Source organism: Schistocerca gregaria, chromosome 6, assembly GCF_023897955.1.
Source record: "Schistocerca gregaria isolate iqSchGreg1 chromosome 6, iqSchGreg1.2, whole genome shotgun sequence".
In the NCBI taxonomy this organism is placed as follows: domain Eukaryota; kingdom Metazoa; phylum Arthropoda; class Insecta; order Orthoptera; family Acrididae; genus Schistocerca; species Schistocerca gregaria.
Window position 1 is genome coordinate 469,571,694 of NC_064925.1, and position 20,303 is coordinate 469,591,996.

Below are 20,303 nucleotides of genomic sequence, written 5' to 3' on the forward strand. Positions count from 1 at the left end.
AACCAAAGAAAATAAAACAACCGGACAAGGGCGTATTCGATTTGTGCTCTGAGTTTCCCTACAATGTTATGTAGACAGACAGTTGATCTGCAGGTTTTTATGAGTGACTTCGTGAGCACCAAAACACGTGCGGTAAATGGTCACGTCTTTGGATTCCATTCACTTAGAAGCTTAAATTTCTAAAACCTCCAACGTACCGTACACCTCGGCATTTAACACAAATTTCAACTTCATTACCCATTCCTGACAAAGAGGGGTCTTAAAGACTGACAGACGAACAACAAAGTGATTCTGCAACGGTGCCGTCCGCAGCTCGTGGTCGTGCGGTAGCGTTCTCGCTTCCCGCGCCCGGGTTTCCGGGTTCGATTCCCGGCGGGGTCAGGGATTATCTCTGCCTCGTGATGACTGGGTGTTGTGTGATGTCCTTAGGCTAGTTAGGTTTAAGTAGTTAAAATTTCTAGGGGACTGATGACCATAGATGTTAAGTCCCATAGTGCTCAGAGCCATTTGAACCATTTTTTTGTAACGGCGCCGTTTTGCCAACTGAGGCACGAAGTGCTAAAAAGAGAAGTGTCGATAAGTGCTTCCTTCTCCAGTGGTAGTAAACTGTGAGCAGTGTACCTCTAAACGATATAAATATGTTGTGAATGCATAATAAACCACTTTGGAGCGGAATTTTCGCTGCTGAGGAAACTATCTTTCTACGTGGTATCCACTAGAGTACGTATAAGAGGGTCTGGCGTTTCTCCATCCGTTATATTCGTCACCGTCCACCTGTGACACCGAAGACCAGTTAACGCTCCGTTAAGCGTGACTATCGGACAAATCCGTCACCAGGAAAGTACAAGCTGTCCAACAAGAAAAACAGACCTAGTAAACTCTGTTCGCTGACGATGCCCACTTAAGTATGTCTCGCGCAAGACAGGAACATAATTGTAACAGTAATAGTATTCAGAAAATCAATTCAGAGCGATTCCAGCAGGGTACCTGGAGAGTAGAATGGGCGATCAATGAATCTAGCATATATTGCTAGTGGTAAAATTTATAATGAAAGTGTTGACAACAGTACCGTAGACGTCAGCTGTAGCTCATTGAAGTAATGGCGAAATAAGTTAACTGAATTCGGTAATTTCAGTACAACGCAGTAGGCTTCAGTATCTTACGTAGTAGTGTCGTGACACAGAGCAATGGTGAGGTAACATTCAAGATGATTTTGTACTTTTTTGTTACTTGAATCGTTAATTATTTCGACGAACGGTGTACTGTTACTCAACAGAACATGCTTTTCGTCTCTATTGATCCAATGTGGACATGGGACAGTGGCTGATCAAGTATTTAACAATGAAATTCACCAAAAGTTGTGCAGTTGAGATGATATTTTACTTCATTTTTACTATCAGTTTCGACATTCCATTATCCCATCTTCAGGCTCAAATGCATGTCTCAAAAATAAACGTATTGTCATTCTGAGTCATATGTTGCTGGATGTCGTGAATCCCAAACCGTATCCCAAGTGCTACCTTCGAAGACCTGATTGCAACTGGAGCATTTACAAGCACGTAACAAAACTACCTTTGGGATGCATTTGGCAGAGACTGGCATTACTGTAAGGAGCAGTGAAAACAGTATGCGTATTCTCTACAGAGCGACACAAAGTCGTACTTTCAGTGTATTGGAGGTGCCTGAAAGAGTGCACAGTGGACAAAGCAGCATTGTACATAGTGACTTCTGTGCTTCCTTTCACAACATGTTCTACAGTAATCTGCTTTTTTTTCTTTCTTTATTGTTATATCATCGACCTTGTCTCATTTAGGCTGCGATGGTATATGTCAGCGGTACAACATTCTGCTCTTCAGCCACAAGCTTTAAAAATATTAACAAAGGTGAAGCAAGCATAATTAAAAGGTAATAAGTTGAGAGCTGTCTTAAAAATCTGTCAAAAGATGAAATTTGTTGGTGTTTACATAAAATATTAATTTTTTTTTGACTGAATAGGAGGAACTAAAAGATGAAAACGAAAATATATTTTTGGAACACAGCTAAAATGGTGACGTTCTTCTACAAAAACAGCATTGCACTTTCAGTATATATTTGAAGGATCTGCTCTGGAATGAAGGATATGAGAAGGGAAAAATATTTCTATGGAGTTGAAAGGCGTGGGGATAAAACTATGGGGACTAATAGATAGAAACTACGGAGAAGAAGATAGGTTTTTGGGTGGACTGTGGGAAGAGATAAGGTGAGGAGAAGCCTGGTTGGTGGACAGTGCCATGATATGTAGAGGAGAGAGGCATGGGGAGAGAAGAAAGGAAGAGGTAGTGCCTTGATGTAGAGTCCAATAGGTGGGGAGGAGTTGGTAGGATGGGTAAATATCGAGTTGAATTATAGTGTCTGGGTCGTCCTTCTTACGGAGTGTGTTTGATATTTGCTTTATCTTGGAATGCTGCTCGCGTTGGCCTGTTTTTCTGATTGCCGCTTCTCTGTTTTTATAATAGATTTTTTTTGGATATCTGTTCTTATTAACTGAAACGCACAATGGTTTGTGATGCTTCTATTGATGAGATGTATCGCCAGGTGCAAGGGACACTACGGTAGTTACCTCCCCTTTGTCAATACTCGCCCTTGCCGCATTCCGAAGGCTACAGCAATAGAAGATGGTGATTACCTACGATAGTCATCAGTTTCGATCATCGGGCTTCTTTCCATTATTTATTTTGTCATTTTTATGAAATTTCTTTAGCTGCCAAAATTTATGTCTTGAGTGTATTACTACCGGTTATCTAAAGTTACCACGACAGTGCTTCAGCATCACATATTGTCACTTACCCATCCTCATTTTAAGAAAGTTCAAAATTTAATTTATTTTGTTTTTTTAATACATTTTGTTTCAGCAATGTAAAAACTTGTTATACCAACAGTTACAGATTAGTTTTTACCTAATTATGCCTTTTTACTTTGCGTATTGCATATTTGTCAAACATATACACAATAACGACAATGACGAATCTACTGCGCATATTTTTTGAGCGTAAAAACACCCCATATTTCTGTGAACAGTAGGGCCGTTCACATTATGACCCTCTGGCACTAGGGCCTAGTTCGCACCACATTATTAGTTCTGTTCGATAGTGGAAATGCTTATTTTTTACGTCTCTTGATGGTGCTCGTCAGGGCTTATTACACTGAGGGGACAGCAGTCATGGGATAGCGATGCACACATATGCAGATGGTGATAGTATGGCGCATATAAGGCTGCAAAATACTAGCGCGAATTCTTTAGAGACGAATGGAAAAACTGGTAGAAGATGACCTTGGGGAAGATCAGTTTGGTTTCCGTAGAAATATGGGAACACGTGAGGCAATACTGAACCTACGACTTATTTTAGAAGCTAGATTAAGAAAAGGCAAACCTAAGTTTCTAGCATTTGTAGACTTAGAGAAAGTTTTTGACAGTGTTGACTGGAATACTCCCATTCAAATGCTGAAGGCGAGAGGGGTAAAATACAGGGAGCGAAAGGCTATTTACAATCTGTACAGAAACCAGATGGCAGTTATAAGAGTCGAGGGACATGAAGGGGAAGCAGTGGTTGGGAAGGGAGTGAGACAGGGTTGTAGCCTCTCCCCGATGTTGTTCAATCTGTATATTGAGCAAGCAGTAAGGGAAACAAAAGAAAAATTCGGAGTAGGTATTAAAATCGATGGAGAAGAAATAAAAACTTTCAGGTTCGCCGATGACATTGTAATTCTGTCAGAGACAGCAAAGGACCTGGAATAGCATTTGAATGCAATGGACAGTGCCTTGAAAGGAGGATATAAGATGAACATCAACAAAAGCAAAACGAGGATAATGGAATGCAGTCGAAATAAGTCGGGTGATGCTGCGGGAATTAGATTAGGAAATGAGACACTTCAAGGAGTTTTGCTATTTGGGGAGAAAAATAACTGATGATGGTCGAAGTAGAGAGGATATAAAATGTAGATTGGTAATGGCAAGGAAAGCGTTTCTGAAGAAGAGAAATTTGTTAACATCGTGTATAGATTTAACTGTCACGAAGTCATTTCTGAAAGTGTACGTATTGAGTGTAGTAGCCATGTATGAAAGTGAAACATGTACTATAACTAGTTTGGACAAGAAGAGAATAGAAGCTTTCGAAATGTGGTGCTACAGAAGAATGCTGAAGATTGGATGTATAGATCACATTACTAATGAGAACGTACTGAATAGGATTGGGGAGAAGAGAAGTTTGTGGCACAACTTGACTAGAAGAAGGGATTGGTCGGTAGGACATGGTCTGAGGCATCAAGCGAACAGCAATTTAGTGTTGGAGGGCAGCGTGGAGGGTAAAATACGTAGAGGGAGACCAAGAGATGAATACACTAAGTAGATTCAGAGGGATGTAGGCTGCATTAGGTACTGGGAGATGAAGAAGCTTGCACAGGATAGAGTAGCGTGGAGAGCTCATGAAAGCAGTCTCAGAACTGAAGACCACAACAACAACGACAACAACAACAACAACAAGGTACAAAAGGGCAGTGCATTAGTGGGGTTGTCACGTAGTTAATTCAAGTGAAAAGGTTTCAGGCGTGATTATGGCCGCACGATGGAAATTAACAGAGTTTGAACGCTAAATGGAAATTGGAGCTAAACCAATGGGACATTCCATTTCGGAAATCGTTAGGTAATTCAATAATCTGAGATCCACAGTGTGAAGGGTGTACCTAGAATACCAAATTTCAGGCATTACCTCTCACCATGGACAACGCAGTGGCCGACGGCGTTCACTAAACGACCGACGGCAGCGGCCTTTGTGTAGAATTGTCAGTGCTAACAGACATGCAGCAGTACGGGAAATAACCTCAGAAATCAATGTGAAACTTGTCTACATCTACATCTACATCCATACTCCGCAAGCCACCTGACGGTGTGTGGCGGAGGGTACCCTGAGTACCTCTATCGGTTCTCCCTTCTATTCCAGTCTCGTATTGTACGTGGAAAGAAGGATTGTCGGTATGCTTCTGTGTGGGCTCTAATCTCTCTGATTTTATCCTCATGGTCTCTTCGCGAGATATACGTAGGAGGGAGCAATATACTGCTTGACTCTTCGGTGAAGGTATGTTCTCGAAACTTTAACAAAAGCCCGTACCGAGCTACTGAGCGTCTCTCCTGCAGAGTCTTCCACTGGAGTTTATCTATCATCTCCGTAACGTTTTCGCAATTACTAAATGATCCTGTAACGAAGCGCGCTGCTCTCCGTTGGATCTTCTCTATCTCTTCTATCAACCCTACCTGGTGCGGATCCCACACTGATGAGCAGTATTCAAGCATTGGGCGAACAAACGTACTGTAACCTACTTCCTTTGTTGTCGGATTGCATTTCCTTAGGATTCTTCCAATGAATCTCAGTCTGGCATCTGCTTTACCGACGATCAACTTTATATGATCATTCCATTTTAAATCACTCCTAATGCGTACTCCCTGATAATTTATGGAATTAACTGCTTCCAGTTGCTGACCTGCTATTTTGTAGCTAAGTGATAAGGGACCTATCTTTCTATGTATTCGCATCACATTACACTTGTCTATATTGAGATTCAATTGCCATTCCGTGCACCATGCGTCAATTCGCTGCAGATCCTCCTGCATTTCAGTACAATTTTCCATTGTGGCAACCTCTCGATACACCACAGCATCATCTGCAAAAAGCCTCAGTGAACTTCCGATGTCATCCACCAGGTCATTAATGTAAATTGTGAATAGCAACGGTCCTATGACACTCCCCTGCGGCACACCTGAAATCACTCTTACTTCGGAAGACTTCTCTCCATTGAGAATGACATGCTGCGTTCTGTTATCTAGGAACTCCTCAATCCAATCACACAATTGATCTGATAGTCCGTATGCTCTTACTTTGTTCATTAAACGACTGTGGGGAACTGTGTCAAACGCCTTGCGGAAATCAAGAAACACGGCATCTACCTGTGAACCCGTGTCTAAGGCCCTCTGAGTCTCGTGGACGAATAGCGCGAGCTGGGTTTCACACGACCGTCTTTTTCGAAACCCATGCTGATTCCTACAGAGTAGATTTCTAGTCTCCAGAAAAGACATTATACTCGAACATAATACGTGTTCCAATATTCTACAACTGATCGACGTTAGAGATATAGGTATATAGTTCTGCACATCTGTTCGACATCCCTTCTTGAAAATGGGGATGACCTGTGCCCTTTTCCAATCCTTTGGAACGCTTCGCTCTTCTAGAGACCTACGGTACACCGCTGCAAGAAGGGGGGCAAGTTCCTTCGCGTACTCTGTGTAAAATCGAACTGGTATCCCATCAGGACCAGCGGCCTTTCCTCTTTTGAGCGATTTTAATTGTTTCTCTATCCCTCTGTCGTCTACTTCGATATCTACCATTTTGTCAACTGTGCGACAATCTAGAGAAGGAAGCACAGTGCAGTCTTCCTCTGTGAAACAGCTTTGGAAGAAGACAGTGCGGCGATATTTGACGTTAATGGGCTATGGCAGCAGACGACCGACGCGAGTGCCTTTGCTCTCAGCGTGGCATCGCCTGTATAATCTCTCTTGGGCTCGTGACCGTAATGGTTGGAGCTTAGACGACTGAAAAACCGTGATCTGGTCTGATTTCGGTTGGTTAGAGCTGATGGTAGGGCTCTCGCGTGGTCCAAACTCCACATAGCCATGGACCCAAGTTTGTCACCAAAACTCTGTGCAAGGTTGTGGTGCAGGAGACTTTCAAGGAGTTGTTTGGCCTATACCACGTCGGGCTGCAGCACTACACAGGGCAAAAGGATGCCAGACACGATATTAGGAGGTATCTCAAGACCTTTGACACCTCAGTGTATGTTATAATATGTTCTTAACACGTTGTAGCGGCACCACCTTTTAGGGTAGGGAAAGTTAGTTTTGCTCGATATTCTGAGCAGATGTTACAGACATTTGTGGGCCAGATTGCAGTAAGTTACGTTGATCAGCGGTTGCGAAATGGAATGGAGGCCACAGAGTAGTCGAACCGCTAAAAAGAGTAAACACAGTGGTTCGCATGGCGCAAGCTATAGCAGAAGAGGCCCACTGTTGCATCCGGGGTGTTAGGCGTACGTGACTCGGAGCGACGCGTTAGCGAAACAGAGGCACGCAGCCAAGTGTAAATAGGCGTTGTTATCGAATGAGTCATTCAAGTATGGTAGTTCTCTTGGCCGGACTACACGCAGCAACAGATGAGGCGACAGCGTCCCAGTCCATGGCGGGTCATTGGTTCGACTCTTTTACGAGGGGTCCACAGCCATCCAGGCGAGCCACTCTTCGGCTCTTGACGCCAGGGACTTCCGAGGCGAGGGGCCGCAGATTCGGACGTCGGATCGTGGGCAGTTGTTGCCGCCGCATTCGCTGAGTCGGCTGCTGGCGCAGCCATCCTGACGCAATCGGAACTCAACAGCTGACGAACAAGGCCGGCACGACACAGCATTTCATTGCACAGGTCGTTGGGGCAGTGGCCTCAGAATTGCGGGGCCTGTGACGCTGGCCAGAGTGAACGAAACACTGTAGTGGAAACGAATAAATCATTTGGAAAGTTCTCGCAGAGCTTTAATACGGCACCTCCTGGCACCCACACACTACATTTGGTGTCAATACGCCGCATTGGCGTCTGACGCCACAACAAGCTATATTTCCTTGTATTTTTTAAGCTCTTGAACTCTGCATTGATGAAATTTTTATTATGTCATAATTTATTTTTGGAAGGTGAACACTATCCATTAGTTGTACTAGGTTTTCCCTTCTTCTGGGAATCTGAAAATGGTAACAGACTCAGATTTGGAAGCTCAAGATAAAATACTTTACTGTTGAGTGGCGGGATACCAGTGTCCAATGGGCACAATATTTTAGCAAGCGACCACGTGGTCTTTTACCGAAATATTGTACCCATATGATACTGACATCCAGCCATACACCCATGAACTACTTTGTCATCGTATCATCAGTCATTCTGAAGATAATTTTCGTGACGTAAGAATGGAAACAAAGATACAAGTTATGTAAGTCCTGGTTTACTACTTTTTAGCATCACTACCACACAACATCTAAAATTCGATATACCTTAACTGTCACCTTTATGCCTTTGAAGTAAATTACCAGTTACGCTCAATTTGGACGTGGAAGGACCGTGTTTACAAATCTAGAACAAACACAAATAAATTGCATATATTTATTTAATAATAAATTGTAAGTAAACATGTAAGTTGCAACAAACATTTATTATATTCAAATGACACTGGTGTTGCAGATGTGATGGACGGCATAGCTTCACCATCAGACTGCGTCTGCCACCTTTCTGACTTTTGACTCCACAAACTCTTTTGACAGGGTCTACAGTAGATTTCCGTGGCGCGTGTCGACAGACGTTTGTTTGCTTGTTTTAAAAACTAGTGTGACCGCTTGTTGGCTTTAGTCACTCAGTCTGTCAGGCAACAGTAACCGATCGAGACAGACTCAGAAACAGGAAAGTAACCGCCTTTGTGATTTAATTGTATCATCTGTGTGCTTTAATAGTTCAGTTTCTTGAGTTCCTTCATGTAAATTTATTATGTAATTGCCACAGTTGTCGCGTTTTCGTTTGGGTCGGAAAGTAAACAGATTTTGTGGCATATTACAAGTTCCTAATCAGAGCCAAATATTTAGTTTCACCTGAGTGCTTCGGTAGTTAGGTTTTCGAATATCTGCGTATTACTAGACACAATTCGTGCGTTTCCGTCAGGGTCTAGAGTAGAGTTGCGCAGCACGTGCCGATAGTCCTTTTATCTGCATAGTTTAGTTTTCCACGGTCTTTAGTATGGATAAGGACTGCGATTGTTGTGTGCAAATGCGAGCCGAGTTGGTGACACTTCGCTCGCAGCTTCAGGCTGTGATGGTTTCGGTTATACAGCTTGAGGCTGCAGTGGATGAGCACTACTATTGTGAACCTGCCGTGGGGATCCAACAGACGTCCAGCACTTCAGAGTCCTCCGATCGGTCTTCACCGGAAGCCAACCCAATTACTTCTCGCACTGAGACTGACCCATCACCTGTGGTCGAGTGGGAGGTCGCACCGCTGCGAAGCAGGTGGCGAAAGACTTCCCAGGAGGCCACACGTAAGGCCCCCCCCGGTCTGACAAACAGGTTCCAGGTGCTGTCTGTGACTGACACTGTTTCTGAGCCAGATGCTGTCACCTGTCCTGTTTCCTGTTTCAGAGCAAACAACTAAGCCTGCAAGATCCGGTCAATCACAGAGGGTGGCATTATTGGTAGTTGGGAGCTCCCTAAGACTTGGCTGACAAGAAGGGTAAGAAAACCAATGTGCACTCCGTATGCATACCGGGTGGAGTCATTCCAGATGTGGAAAGCGTACTCCCGGATGCCATGAAGAGCACAGGGTGCAGCCAACTGCAGGTGGTTGCTCACGTCGGTACCAATGATGTGTGTCACTTTGGATCAGAAGAGATTCTCTCTGGTTTCGAGCGGCTAACAGAAGTGGTAAAGGCTGCCAGTCTTTCTTGCAAGATGATAGCAGAGCTGACCATTTGCAGCATAGTTCACAGGACCTCTGGCACAGAGCCGAGTGGAGGGTCTGACTCAGAGTCTCAGACAGTTCTGCGACCGTGTAAGTTACAGATTCCTCGACTTGCGCCAAGGAGTGGTAGGTTTTCGGGTTTCGCTGAATAGGTCAGGTGTCCAATATACGCAGGAGGCGGCTACGCGGGTAGCAGGGGCTGTGTGGTGCGGACTGGGCGATTTTTTAGGTTAGACGGTCTCTGGAAAACACAAGAAGGGCTTCAGCCACAGAGGGTGCAGGCTGAACACAGGAAGAACGTAGATACAGGAACCATTGGTATAACAGTTGTAAATTGTCGTAGCTGTGTTGGGAAAGTGCCATAGCTCGAAGTTGATGGTCAAATCGTTATAGGCACTGAAAGCTGGCTAAAGTCGGATATAAGCTCAGCCGAAAGTTTTGCAAAAGCAGCTAACGGTCTTCCAAAAGGATAGGCTAAACGCTATTGGCCGCGGTGTGTTTGTTCCTGTCAGAAGTAGTTTATGTTGTCACGAAACTGAAGTAGATACTCCCTGTGAGTTAGTATGGGCAGAAGTCATTGATGGCGACCGGAATAAAATAATAATTCGATCCTTTTACCGACCTCCCTATTCAGATGATACAGCTGCTGAAAGGTTCAAAGAAAACTTTAGTTTGATTTCAAAGACGTACCCGACTCGTACAATAATAGTTGGTGGTGACTTTAATTTACCCTCGATATGTTGGCGAAAATACATGTTTAATTTCGGAGGTAAGAACAAAATATCAGCTGAAATTGCGCTAAACGCATTCTCTGAAAATTATTTCGAGCAGTTAGTTCATTAGCCCACGCCAATAGTAAACGATTGTGAAAACACACTTGACCTCTTAGCAAAAAATAATCCTGAGTGAATAAAAAGCATCAAAACCGATTCAGGGTTTTGTGAACAGAGTTGTCGTAGCGAGACTGAGTATTGTAATGATCAAATCCTCGAAAAATAAGCGAAAAATATATCTATTCATAAAAGCAGATAAAAATGCACTTGACGCCTTCCAAAGAGACAATTTCCACTCATTCCAAATTAATAATATAAATGTAGACCAGATGTGGCTTACATTCAAAGAAATAGTATCGGCAGCAATTGAGACATTTATAACAAATAAATTAACAAACGACGTAGCTGATCCTCCATGGTACACAAAACGGTTTAGAATACTGTTGCAGAAACAACGAAACAAACATGCCAAATTTAAACAGATGCCAAATCCCCGAGGTTGGCGATATTTTACAAAAGTTCGAAATTTAGCGTGGACTTCAATGCGAGATAAATATAACAGATTCCACAACGAAACTTTATCTCAAAACCCGGCAGAAAATCCAAAGAGGTTCTGGTCGTACGTTAAGTATTTTAACAGCAAGAAACAATCAATGCTTTCTCTGCGTTATGGCAGTGGTGATACTATCGAAGACAGTGCTGCCAAAGCAGAGTTACTAAACACGGCCTTCCGAAATGCTTTCACAAAAGAAGACGAAGTAAATATTCCAGAATTCTAATCGAGAGCAGCTGTCAACATGAGTAACGTAGAAGTAAATATCCTCGGACTATTGAAGTAATTTAAATCACTTAATAACAGCAAGGCTTCTGGTCCAGACTGTATACCAATTAGGATCCTTCCGGACTATGCAGATGCATTAGCTCCATACTTAACAATCATACACCACCGTTCGCTCGACGAAAGATCCGTACCCAAAGTCTGAAAAGTTGCACGGGTCAGACCAATTTACACGAAAGGTAGTAGCAGTAATCCAGTAAATTACAGGCCCCTATCGTTAACGTCGACATGCAGCAGGATTTTAGAACATATATTGTGTTCGAACATTATGAATTACCTGGAAGAAATCGGTCTATTGACACACAGTCAACATGGGTTTAGAAAACATCGTTCCTGTGAAACATAACTAGCTCTTTATTCACATGAAGTGTTGAGTGCTACTGATAAGGGATTTCATATCTATTCCGTATTTCTGGATTTCCAGAAGGCTTTTGACACTGTACCACACAAGCGGCTCGTAGTGAAATTGCTTCCTTATGCAATACCGTCTCAGTTATGTGACTGGATTTGTGAGTTAGTGTTCGTAGTAATTGACGGAAAGTCATCGAGTAAAACAGAAGTGATTTCTGGCGTTCCACAAGGTAGTGTTTGCTGTCCCTTATCTATATAAACGATTTTGGAGACAATCTGAGCACCCGTCTTCAGTTGTTTGCAGATGACGCTGTCGTTTATCGACCAATAAAGTCATCAGAAGATCAAAACAAACTGCAAATCGATTTAGGAAAGATACATGAATGGTGCTAAAATTGGCAGCTGACCCTAAGCAACGAAAAATGTGGGTCATCCACATGAGTGCTAAAAGCAACTCGTTGAACTTTGGTTACATGATAAATCAGTCTAATCTAAAAGCCGTAAATTCAACTAAATACCTAGGTATTACAATTACGAACAACTTAAACTGGAAGGATCACATATAAAATGTTGTTCTGAAGGCTAACCAAAGACTACGTTTTGATGACAGGACACTTAGAAAATGTAACAGACCTACTAAGGAGACGGCCTACACTACGCTTCTCGGTCCTCTTGCAGAAAACTGCAGCGCGGTGCGAGATCCTTACCAGATAGGACTGACGGAGTACATCCAAAAAGTTCAAAGAAAGACAGCACGTTTAGTATTATCGCGAAATATGGGAGAGAGTGTCACAGAAATGATACAGGATTTGGGCTGGATATGACTGAAAGAAAGGCGTTTTTCGTTGCGACGGAATCTTCTCACGAAATTCCAATTACCAACTTTCTCCTCCTAATGCGAAAATGTTTTGTTGACATCGACCTACATAGGGAGGAATGATCACCAAGATAAAATAAGAGAAATACAAGGCTTAGGAGAAGCCTGAAACACGCATACAAAATCATTACAGCACAAAGCACTAACACAATAAAAGGTCAATAACGCCGGAATTCAAAACCAGAAAACTAGTTTAAAAGTTAAAAACATACTCACCCCATCTCTCTTTGATAAAAGGCTACCATGAATAGAGCTTAGTATCCAATAATTCAACCATATAATTTTTACAAAAAGAACTGTGTGCAGCGTCCCGTGACCTTTAAAAGAAATTTGAAATTCTTTAAACAGGAGAATCCTAAAATCTTAAAATACTAAGTTTCAAAAATTTAAAACCTAATAGCGCTTATTCTCAGCTCACAGTAATCAGATGATCCAAACCAATAACTATTTACTGATGAGCAAGAATCTATCGGTAAGACTTACTTCAAAACACATTCATGAAGATATGATTTAATTCGGCCAGGTTCGACAGGCTCCATAAGAATGTGAGAGGTCAAAATTTGGTAGCTTGTTGCAAAAGGTGTCGTTGCCGTAACAGGTAACAACACGACGTTCCATTATCAATTTCAGTGAGAAAAAATTGGACGATACGATGGTGTACGTTTTAAGTAAGGGACTTAATTTTGCTCCTTCACCAAGACCACCGCCTTTAAAAAGTTTCGTGAGTGGTGTTGAAGAAGCCGTATGCCACCTCCCTTCGGATGCTGCACAAGAAATAAGAAGGGAAACTTGCCGCGCTCTTGGAAAACTCCTCAACGTAGCAACGTAACCTCTGCAGGGAGGGCTGCGCTACGAAATCTGCGCAAGAACACTGATATTGTGGTACTGGGGGAAAGCGTTTTGTAATCCCGTGATTTTTATATTGATAAGATGTATGGTCTGGTAAGTGACTCTTCCTATATGAAAACTGATTATGACCCTACAGGACGCCTGCGACGAGAATCTTCTGCGCTACTGACTTCCTCAAAAATGGTTCAAATGGCTCTGAGCACTATGCGACTTAACTTCTGAGGTCATCAGTCGCCTAGAACTTAGAACTAATTAAACCTAACTAACCGAAGGACATCACACACATCCATGCCCGAGGCAGGATTCGAACTTGCGACCGTAGTGGTCGCTCGGCTCCAGACTGTAGCGCCTAAAACCGCCCGGACACTCCGGCCGGCTCTGACTTCCTCCTTCTTACCTCAAGACATCGCCATGACATTCAGACCGCATTGTTGTTAACCACCAAGACTGTATGGCATTCCGAAAATTCATAAGGAAAGTGTTCTATTATGTGCAACAGTGAGTAACATTCGAGCTCGTACATATGATTCAGCCAAACACAATGCTTCTTCGCTGAGACAATTGGTGGACAACTTCTTACATCATATTCGTAACTCAGCTGACTTTATCGGTAGATTGTGGACGTTCCATCTAAGCAGTTCTGACGGTATGGTTAGCTACAATGCGGTATCACGCTTTACAAATACACTTTTCACAGATTTATTATCGTTTATTGGCAAAACGTTTCAGGTGAACATCACTGCCTTGTTACGGTATGCCCTGCCTTAAACCTATTTTATGTTCAAACAAGAATATTTTGAATGGAATAACTGCGTCGCCTGGGACAGCCCACTGTCTCCCTTGGTGGCTACTCTTTGCATGGAGGATTTCACAGCAGGGCGATTGAAGCAGCTGCCCTTAATCCAGCTGTATTTTGGAGGTATGTAGACGATACTTTCGTAGTGTGACCTGTAGGAGGAGATAAATTGATTGAGTTTCAAAAAAAATGTTCAGATGTGTGTGAAATCTTATGGGACTTAACTCCTAAGATCATCAGTCTCTAAGCTTACACACTACTTAACCTAAATTATCCTAAGGACAATCACACACCCATGCCCGAGCGAGGACTCGAACCTCTGCCGGGACAATCCGCACAGTCCATGACTGCAGAGCCACAGACCGATTCCCGCGAGGCTGATGGAGTTTCTTCGCCATCGCAACTCCATTCACAATAACATTCGGTTCAGTTTGTAACTCTGCCTTCTTTCGATATCTTGGTTAGACGAAAGAATGATGGCTCTCTAAGGGCATCCTGTTTATCATAAGCCCACTAATGGCTCTGAGCACTACGGGACTTAACATCTTAGGTCATCAGTCCCCTAGAACTTAGAACTACTTAAACCTAACTAACCTAAGGACATGACACACATCCATGCCCGATGCAGGATTTCAACCTGCGACCGGCCCACTAATACTGATTCGTATTTGCAGGACCCGTACGCTGTTTGCCTAAAGAGCAAGCCAACCTAAGGACAGTGTTCAGAAAAAATAGATACTCAACACAATAGATTAACGGGTCACTGTCAGTTAAAAACAAGTACCACGACGTGGATTAAGAGGAGAGCAAGTTTGCAAAATCTTTAGCTTCTGTTCCTTCTGTGGATAACATTTCGTTTAAAGTAGCAAGAATCTTCCGTAAATGTTAGGTGAAAGTGGTTCCCCGTCCACCATCTAAGATTGCTGAGCTTTTTGGCATCTGTGAAAGACGACTTGTTATTGCGAAAGGCGGGAAGTTACAAAATACCTAGCGGTGTGCTGCTGCTTACATAGGACAGACCAAACGCACTGTGGAAGAACATCGGCGTTACACACGCCTTTTGCAACCAAGTAAGTACACTGTTGCAGAACACTGTATTTCGACTGGACATTGAATGGAGTACAATAGGACTATGATTCTAACGACAGAAACATCTGTTTGGAACTCCACTATTAAGGGATCCGTGGAAATACACCTGGCGGAAAAGCTGATGGAAGGTGATAGTGGGTGCCAGTTGGAGAGTGCGTGGAACCTCATCATCTCCGCGATTTGTTCTAATTGAAGACGACAGAATGCTCCAAAGGTCGCGACGAACGAAAACGCGTAGGACAGCTGACTCCCTCGGTTCCACCAGTGTTTGTCAACCTAACTTAGACACATTCGCGGAATATCCGCGCAGCCCTATATAGGGTCTCCCATTTTAATCTATACCGGCCAATATCTCTGGAGCGTCGCATTCTCTAGTAAAAGGTATAAGGTTCGAAGAGGTCATGGAATGGTTACCTCGAAATGAGCTTGAACGCTGTTGCAGGCCAGTGTGGCCAAGCGGTTCTTGACGCTTCAGTTTGGAACCGCTCGACCGCTACGGTCACCGGTTCGAATCCTGCCTCGGACATGGATGTGTGTGATGTCCTTAGTTTAGTTAGGTTTAAGTAGTTCTAAGAGACTGATGACCTCAGATGTTAAGTCCCATGGTGCTCAGAGCCATTTGAATCCTGTTTTCAAGGTCAACCCCTGTTTTTTACTACATATTCGTATGTGAAAACGCATTTTTGTATAGAACATTTATTTTAAAAAAAACCAAAGGTTTGTCGCCAAGGGCACTTCGTTTATAACTTTCCCGGACTGTCAGTATTCCAGAACGAAGTGAGAACGAGAAAAATTTTCAATGATAATCCTATATCGTTTCTGAACTCTGTCCACTGTGAAGTTTAGGTGATCTTGTAGTTGCCTTAAAATTCTTCAGTAGGGATTAACCTGAACACAAAGATAGATCCCTTATCATTTAGCTACAAAATAGCACGTCAGCAACTGGAAGCAGTTAATTCTATAAATTATCTGGGAGAACGCATAAGGAGTGATTTAAAATGGAATGATCATATAATGTTGATCGTTGGTAAAGCAGATCTCAGACTGACATTCATTGGAAGAGGCCTAAGGAAAACAAAGGAAGTAGGTTACAGTACGCTTGTTCGCCCACTGCTAGAATACCGCTCAGTAGTGTGGGATCCGCACCAGGTAGGGTTGATGGAAGAGATAGAGAAGATTCAACGGAAAGCAGCGCGCTTCGTTACAGGATCACTTAGTAATCGCGAAAGCGTTACGGAGATGATAGATAAATTCCAGTGGAAGATTCTGCAGGAGAGACGCTCAGTAGCTCGGTACGGGCTTTTGTTAAAGTTTCGAGAACATACCTTCACTGAAGAGTCAAATGGTTCAAATGGCTCTGAGCACTATGGGACTTAACATCTGCGGTCATCAGTCCCCTAGAACGTAGAACTACTTAAACCTAACTGACGTAAGGACGTTACACACATTCACGCACGTGGCAGGATCCGAACCTGCGACCGTAGCGGTCGAGCTCTTCCAGACTGTAGCGCTTAGATCCGCTCGGCCACCCCGGCCGGCCTTCACCGAAGAGTCAAGCAGTATATTGCTCCCTCCTATGTAGATCTCGCGAAGAGACCATGAGGATAAAGTCAGAGAGATTAGAGCCCACACAGAAGCATACCGGCAATCCTTCTTTCCACGAACAATACGAGACTGGAATAGAAGGGAGAACCGATAGAGGTATTCCATGTACCCTCCACCACACACCGTCAGGTGGCTTGCGGAGTATGGATGTAGATGTAGATGTAGGCATAGCATAGTTCACCCACCCGGATGCGAACCACCTACATAGAAAGAGGAATTAATGGATCGCATTCAGTATGCAGCCGATCGCATCAGGGCAATGCCAGGAATCTTTGAAAGTCTTCGGCAAAACACAGTTTGACGCTACCAAGTTTGTGTCGCGTCAGAGGGTCGCCAGTTCGAGCATATGCTTTAAGTACACAATGTCCCAGCTACAAAAAAAAGGCCCTTTTTAGGGCCGATAAAATTTGTGAAAGACTTTCTGTACGCAAACTAACAGCTGTTGACGGGTTTATTCCCGGTACGTCTTATCACGAAACTACAATGGATGTGTCGGGACCTCAGCGTATTCGCCCGCAGACCCCCAGAGTGGAAGGCTAGCGAGCTACCACCGAGCGTGCGCACCGCCTCGAATGCATAGCGATCTCCGGCAGGCTACGCATTTGCGGTCATGTGTTGTCCAGAGCAGCCGGCAACAGGGTAATCCAACGGCCATTCGAGCTCGTGGCACCAAATTTCTATAGTTTAAAAATCGTGCGTTGTCGACTTACACAACATTGGTAATTTTGTTTCCTACTGGCATCAACTACCCAGGGCTAAAATTTCGTGACTCAATTTTTCGCCATCCTGTATGAGAAAAGTACACTATTGATACAAATCACTGGAAATTGTATCTACCGTAAATTATCTATAAACAACAATCTAGGGCGACCTTGAATGGAATGACCACCTCAAAACGAAAGCTGCAAAAGCACTTGCCAGACTGAGATTCATAGGAAGAAACTTAAGGAAATGTAACTCATCCACGAAGGAAGCGGCTTATAAGGCTATTATTCGACAGATTCATGAGTATTTTTTATCAATCTGGGGTCCATCTCGGGCAGGAATGATAGAAGAGATAAAACGAAAAGCGGCGCGTTTCGGGACGTGACCGTTCAGTCGGAGCGAGAGCGTTATAGGGATAATCAACAAACTCCAACGGCAGACGATACAAGACAGGCGCTGTGCATAAGTGACAAGTTTACTACGGAAATGTCAAGAGAGCAATTTGCGGGAAGAGTCGGACAACATAGTATTTCCTCCCACATACCTCTCGCGAAATTGGCCACGGCAAGAAAATTCTAGACATTAGAGCTAATAGACAGGCTTACCGACAGTCATTCTTCCCACGCTCCATTCTCGAGTGAAACAGGGAAGGGGGAGGATCAGGTAGTGGTATCGAAAGTATGCTCCACCACACACTGTTAGCTCGCTTGTAGAGTATTATGTAGATGTAGATATACAGGGTGATTCCGTAAGAGCGCGCAAAAATTCAACAGAACATACAGCACGTTCCACTGAACAATTTGAGGTAGGGAACCTGGAGTCGGCGAAGCCAATAAAAACACCTTTTTTGTACTTTTTCATTTGCACTAGAGTTAACTGCAAAATACCTTCACTGACACAATGAACGTAGCACATGTATCGTATCTTACAAAATGTGCTGAAACTGACGGTCGTCAGCCTCAATCCAAGCATGACATCGGCAAACAAGTTTCTCACGCAGCCTAACAAATATCCCTGGCGTGTTTTTGAATCGCATCACAGGCAGATACAATTCTGGCAACTAATTCCACCTGGGGTCTCATACACAAGTGACTTTAGATATCCCTGTAGAAATTAATTAAGGGGATTCAGGTCAAGTGACCTCGCACGCCATGGGGTATGATCTCCCCTTCCAATCCACTGATCGGTAAATACAGCATCGAGATAGTTGCGGACATCCACACTTAAGTGAGGCGGTGCACAGTGAAAGATATGCATCTACCTTGCACTTCTTTCACTTATTTACGATTTACGATATTGTATTCATATTATTATCATTACAAATAAGAAAATATTACTGCTCTGCTATTCTGATGATTTTTTCAGTATGACAGCATAATGAAACTGGAGAGAGGAATGGAGCAAGGTACTTCATTTCCATATTCAACACTCTCCATCAGCTAGCCATGTTGGATTTCCTTTTCCCGCACACACCTTTTAGCTTGGAAGCGTGGGTCGGTAGTTTGAACGGCTTGGAGAAGCCAAAGTAGTCCTTTTATTCTTCTAAGCAGAAGTACCAATCTAAAACTCAGTTTCTTCAGTGGTTTTGGCTCTGTAAAGAGGCTTCCCTGACGAGTCCCTGACTAAATTTTATCTAATCACGAGTCATTCCGCCAAGTCAGGAATGTCTGTTTAACCTCAGCTAGTTCGGCTGCAGATCCGTACCCCCTCATTGGCCGGCGAAAAATGCGCCAATTCCCACCCCCACAAGACCCGGCTACGTTGGAGCAATGGCCGGTAGGCAGTCGTGAGGAGTCGGTGGCGAGATCCAGAAGAAGACGGTTGCAAGCTGGTAAGAATGCATTCTCTTGCTAGTTTCAGAAGTAGATTACACGTTATAGTGTTAGGTGATCTTTAATTTCGGGAGGATTTGCACCTCATTGCTTTTATTTCGTCCTCATTTTGATATTTTGCTTTTGGACTTGCGGTCAGAGCCTGGTCGGTTGCAGTATGCAAAACATACGTGGGACTCTCACTCATAACCCTTCAGCGAATGTCTTTCCTTCTCCAATAATCCGTGATATTAGTGAACGTTTCAGAACGGCCTTTGTGTTTTAGGTTTTCCCTTCTTTGTCACCCGCGTGTGAACTCTTGGCGAGTAGTTCTGCACGTCGGCGTTTCTTGTTATTCATATACGTAAATCAAGGTGTTGCAGAATAAGTTTTATAAATTTTATTAGTTTATGTACGGGAGGCCACTTTAATAACGTGCGTTCACAAGAAGTTCATAAAAAAAATGGCTCTGAGCACTATGGGACTCAACTGCTGTGGTCATCAGTCCCCTAGAACTTAGAACTACTTAAACCTAACTAACCTAAGGACATCACATACATCCATGCCCGAGGCAGGATTCGAACCTGCGACCGTAGCAATCGCACGGTTCCGGACTGCACGCCTAGAACCGCGAGACCACCGCGGCCGGCAAGTAGTTCATAGTTTGCCTTTTCAATGTATCTACGTATTAGCTATTGTATCCCGTCTCTTACCTTTTAATAATTATTGCAGTAAATTCTTTTCTGGATGGTCAGCTCCCACCTTTCCTTGTCCATTTCGAACGCTAGTATTGTGGCTGACTGCTGAATTTAGGCCATATCCTCCTATGGCCACAGTCTAGTATTAACGTCCAAAGGTAACAAGATATGTATACTCAATAATTTTACTTCGTTTGTACAAGTTAATTTCGATTTATAATAAATTGTGGTGCTTTTAATCTAACTTTCAATGAAAAGTGTTAACCTCATTTATAGAGATATCAAGGAACGGATAGCATTGCAAGGCCCACTACTGAAAATGCTCGTCTTAAGATGATAAAATTGATT